This window comes from Glycine max, chromosome 2, assembly GCF_000004515.6.
Source record: "Glycine max cultivar Williams 82 chromosome 2, Glycine_max_v4.0, whole genome shotgun sequence".
Lineage (NCBI taxonomy): Eukaryota > Viridiplantae > Streptophyta > Magnoliopsida > Fabales > Fabaceae > Glycine > Glycine max.
In genome coordinates, this window is record NC_016089.4 from 17,899,331 (window position 1) to 17,905,311 (window position 5,981).

Consider the following 5,981-nt stretch of genomic DNA (forward strand, 5'->3'; position numbering starts at 1 on the left):
TTTTTGATTATTATATTATTATTTTACCCCTTTTTTGATTTCCAATGTGGTTACGGCACGACCGAACGGTCGGAATTCATTTTAACCGAAATTAACGGATGATACAATTCAAACGATCGGTGGCAATTTATTTTATTTTTTAGATTAAGCGAGAAATGACTTAAATAAATAGCTTAAGCACGTGAAAAGGGGGTATAAAAAGTAAATGAAAACGAGAATAAAAATACATGAAACAAAATGTGGACCACCACGGGTACATAGAATGAATTGAAAGCTCGGTTTGAGGTACTTACCCGTTGAGACTGAAGAAACGAAGACGAACGATGATCTTGAGAACGGTCGAGATCTTCGCGTATACTCACGGAACGTACGAAGCGCCTCGCGTACAGCTAGATCTACGAACCATCTCTCGCCTTTTTTTTTTTTTTTTCTTTTTTTTTTTCTTTTTTGAACCCCTTTTTCTTCTTCAACTTCTCCCCCCTATTTTATAGCAAAAATAGGGGAGAAGCTTGCCGCCCAGCTTGCCCAGGCGAGCAAGGTTGCTTCCTCCAGAAGCAACAGCCTTCTGGAGGAAGGGTGGAAGGCCCAAGTGGGCCAGATTGCTATTTGCACCCCCCCTTTTTACTAAATGCACCCCCTTCTATTTTTTGGTAATTCTTTTTCCGTAACGTTACGAAACTTTACGAATTTCGTAACGATACTTATTTCCCTTCCGCAAGGTTACGAATCCTTACGGATTATGTATTTACTCTTTTTTAGCTTTCGAAGAAGTTACGGAAAGTCACGGATTGCGCAAAAACATCTCTTTTCGACTTCCGCCACATTACAGAATTTCACGGATCGCGCAAGCCTGCTTCCTTTTGATTTCCGAGACGTCTCGGGACTTCATTTATTGTGCAACAAAGGACGCCAAGTACCTCAAAGCGGCTAACCAAAGGTTGCATGTCATCAAGTAATAATCCCCGGACGAAATTAGGGTATGACAGTTGCCCCTCTTTACTTACCTCTCATCGGAGATAAGAGGAAAGCAAAGATAGGACACTGATTTCGTCCGTCCTGCCCTTTTCGTGATGGCGACTCTCGTCTCTACTCCTTCTTTTTTCTTCTGCACAAAACAAAATACAAACAACAACAAGAACAACGAACATAATATACATATACACACAAACACATATACACATATTTGGCGAAGGAACCGATTCGGAAAACAACAGAATAACGTGTTTCCCAGTCACCAGAGGCTTCGCGCTTGACAATGGAGGACACATGAACAGCGCTAGGCAATAACATTCATGGGGCTCCGAAAAGGGTGAGAATGGAGGATTGCCTTGAGGGTCCTCACTTAGGCAATCATGAAACACAACTCCAAACTCGAAAGTGGAGGACACATGAACAGCCCTAAGCAATAACATTCATGTGGCTCCGAAAAAGGGTGAGAATGCAGGATTGCCTTGAGGGTCCTCACTTAGGCAATCATGAAACACAGCTCCAAACTCGAAAGTGGAGGACACATGAACAGCCCTAAGCAATAACATTCATGTGGCTCCGAAAAAGGGTGAGAATGAAGGATTGCCTTGAGGGTCCTCACTTAGGCAATCATGAAACACAACTCCAAACTCGAAAGTGGAGGACACATGAACAGCCCTAAACAATAACATTCATGTGGCTCCGAAAAAGGGTGAGAATGGAGGATTGCCTTGAGGGTCCTCAGTTAGGCAATCATGAAACACAGCTCCAAACTCGAAAGTGGAGGACACATGAACAACCCTAAGCAATAACATTCATGTGGCTCCGAAAAAGGGTGAGAATGGAGGATTGCCTTGAGGGTCCTCACTTAGGCAATCATGAAACACAGCTCCAAACTCGAAAGTGGAGGACACATGAACAGCCCTAAGCAATAACATTCATGTGGCTCCGAAAAAGGGGGAGAATGGAGGATTGCCTTGAGGGTCCTCACTTAGGCAATCATGAAACACAACTCCAAACTCGAAAGTGGAGGACACATGAACAGCCCTAAGCAATAACATTCATATGGCTCTGACAAAGGGTGAGAATGGACGATTGCCTTGAGGGTCCTCACTTAGGCAATCATGAAACACAGCTCCAAACTCGAAAGTGGAGGACACATGAACAGCCCTAAGCAATAACATTCATGTGGCTCCGAAAAAGGGTGAGAATGGAGGATTGCCTTGAGGGTCCTCACTTAGGCAATCATGAAACACAGCTCCAAACTCGAAAGTGGAGGACACATGAACAGCCCTAAGCAATAACATTCATGTGGCTCCGAAAAAGGGGGAGAATGGAGGATTGCCTTGAGGGTCCTCACTTAGGCAATCATGAAACACAACTCCAAACTCGAAAGTGGAGGACACATGAACAGCCCTAAGCAATAACATTCATATGGCTCTGACAAAGGGTGAGAATGGACGATTGCCTTGAGGGTACTCACTTAGGCAATCATGAAACACAGCTCCAAACTCGAAAGTGGAGGACACATGAACAGCCCTAAGCAATAACATTCATGTGGCTCCGAAAAAGAGGGAGAATGGAGGATTGCCTTGAGGGTCCTCACTTAGGCAATCATGAAACACAACTCCAAACTCGAAAGTGGAGGACCCATGAACAGCCCTAAGCAATAACATTCATGTGGCTCCGACAAAGGGTGAGAATGGAGGATTGCCTTGAGGGTCCTCACTTAGGCAATCATGAAACACAGCTCGAAACTCGAAAGTGGAGGACACATGAACAGCCCTAAGCAATAACATTCATGTGGCTCCGAAAAAGGGTGAGAATGGAGGATTGCCTTGAGGGTCCTCACTTAGGCAATCATGAAACACAGTTGCAAACTCGAAAGTGGAGGACACATGAACAGCCCTAAACAATAACATTCATGTGGCTCCAAAAAAGGGTGAGAATGAAGGAATTGCCTTGAGGGTCCTCAGTTAGGCAATCATGAAACACAGCTCCAAAACTCGAAAGTGGAGGACACATGAACAACCCTAAGCAATAACATTCATGTGGCTCCGAAAAAGGGTGAGAATGGAGGATTGCCTTCAGGGTCCTCACTTAGGCAATCATGAAACACAGCTCCTAACTCGAAAGTGGAGGACACATCAACAGCCCTAAGCAATAACATTCATGTCGCTCCGAAAAAGGGTGAGAATGGAGGATTGCCTTGAGGGTCCTCACTTAGGCAATCATGAAACACAACTCCAAACTCGAAAGTGGAGGACACATGAACAGCCCTAAGCAATAACATTCATGTCGCTCCGAAAAAGGGTGAGAATGGAGGATTGCCTTGAGGGTCCTCACTTAGGCAATCATGAAACATAGCTCCAAACTCGAAAGTGGACGACACATGAACAGCCCTAAGCAATAACATTCATGTGGCTCCGAAAAAGGGTGAGAATGGAGGATTGCCTTGAGGGTCCTCACTTAGGCAATCATGAAACACAGCTCCAAACTCGAAAGTGGAGGACACATGAACAGCCTTAAACAATAACATTCATGTGGCTCCGAAAAAGGGTGAGAATGGAGGATTGCCTTGAGGGTCCTCAGTTAGGCAATCATGAAACACAGCTCCAAACTCGAAAGTGGAGGACACATGAACAACCCTAAGCAATAACATTCATGTGGCTCCGAAAAAGGGTGAGAATGGAGGATTGCCTTGAGGGTACTCACTTAGGCAATCATGAAACACAGCTCCAAACTCGAAAGTGGAGGACACATGAACAGCCCTAAGCAATAACATTCATGTGGCTCCGAAAAAGAGGGAGAATGGAGGATTGCCTTGAGGGTCCTCACTTAGGCAATCATGAAACACAACTCCAAACTCGAAAGTGGAGGACCCATGAACAGCCCTAAGCAATAACATTCATGTGGCTCCGACAAAGGGTGAGAATGGAGGATTGCCTTGAGGGTCCTCACTTAGGCAATCATGAAACACAGCTCGAAACTCGAAAGTGGAGGACACATGAACAGCCCTAAGCAATAACATTCATGTGGCTCCGAAAAAGGGTGAGAATGGAGGATTGCCTTGAGGGTCCTCACTTAGGCAATCATGAAACACAGTTGCAAACTCGAAAGTGGAGGACACATGAACAGCCCTAAGCAATAACATTCATGTGGCTCCGAAAAAGGGTGAGAATGGAGGATTGCCTTGAGGGTCCTCACTTAGGCAATCATGAAACACAGCTCCAAACTCGAAGCTGGAGGACACATGAACAGCCCTAAGCAATAACATTCATGTGGCTCCGAAAAAGGGTGAGAATGGAGGATTGCCTTGAGGGTCCTCACTTAGGCAATCATGAAACACAGCTCCAAACTCGAAAGTGGAGGACACATGAACAACCCTAAGCAATAACATTCATGTGGCTCCGAAAAAGGGTGAGAATGGAGGATTGCCTTGAGGGTCCTCACTTAGGCAATCATGAAACTCAGCTCCAAACTCGAAAATGGAGGACACATGAACAGCCCTAAGCAATAACATTCATGTGGCTCCGAAAAAGGGTGAGAATGGAGGATTTCCTTGAGGGTCCTCACTTAGGCAATCATGAAACACAACTCCAAACTCGAAAGTGGAGGACACATGAACAGCCGTAAGCAATAACATTCATGTGGCTCCGAAAAAGGGTGAGAATGGAGGATTGCCTTGAGGGTCCTCACTTAGGCAATCATGAAACACAGCTCGAAACTCGAAAGTGGAGGACACATGAACAGCCCTAAGCAATAACATTCATGTGGCTCCGAAAAAGGGTGAGAATGGAGGATTGCCTTGAGGGTCCTCACTTAGGCAATCATGAAACACACCTCCAAACTCGAAAGTGGAGGACACATGAACAACCCTAAGCAATAACATTCATGTGGCTCCGAAAAAGGGTGAGAATGGAGGATTGCCTTGAGGGTCCTCACTTAGGCAATCATGAAACACAGCTCCAAACTCGAAAGTGGAGGACACATGAACAGCCCTAAGCAATAACATTCATGTGGCTCCGAAAAAGGGTGAGAATGGAGGATTGCCTTGAGGGTCCTCACTTAGGCAATCATGAAACACAGCTCCAAACTCGAAAGTGGAGGACACATGAACAGCCCTAAGCAATAACATTCATGTGGCTCCAAAAAAGGGTGAGAATGGAGGATTGCCTTGAGGGTCCTCACTTAGGCAATCATGAAACTCAGCTCCAAACTCGAAAATGGAGGACACATGAACAGCCCTAAGCAATAACATTCATGTGTCTCCGAAAAATGGTGAGAATGGAGGATTGCCTTGAGGGTCCTCACTTAGGCAATCATGAAACACAGCTCCAAACTCGAAAGTGGAGGACACATGAACAGCTCTAAGCAATAACATTCATGTGGCTCCGAAAAAGGGTGAGAATGGAGGATTGCCTTGAGGGTCCTCACTTAGGCAATCATGAAACACAGCTCCAAACTCGAAAGTGGAGGACACATGAACAGCCCTAAGCAATAACATTCATGTGGCTCCGAAAAAGGGTGAGAATGGAGGATTGCCTTCAGGGTCCTCACTTAGGCAATCATGAAACTAAGCTCCAAACTCGAAAGTGGAGGACACATGAACAACCCTAAGCAATAACATTCATGTGGCTCCGAAAAAGGGTGAGAATGGAGGATTGCCTTGAGGGTCCTCACTTAGGCAATCATGAAACTCAGCTCCAAACTCGAAAATGGAGGACACATGAACAACCCTAAGCAATAACATTCATGTGGCTCCGAAAAAGGGTGAGAATGGAGGATTGCCTTGAGGGTACTCACTTAGGCAATCATGAAACACAGCTCCAAACTCGAAAGTGGAGGACACATGAACAGCCCTAAGCAATAACATTCATGTGGCTCCGAAAAAGAGGGAGAATGGAGGATTGCCTTGAGGGTCCTCACTTAGGGGGGGGGGGAAACACAACTCCAAACTCGAAAGTGGAGGACCCATGAACAGCCCTAAGCAATAACATTCATGTGGCTCCGAC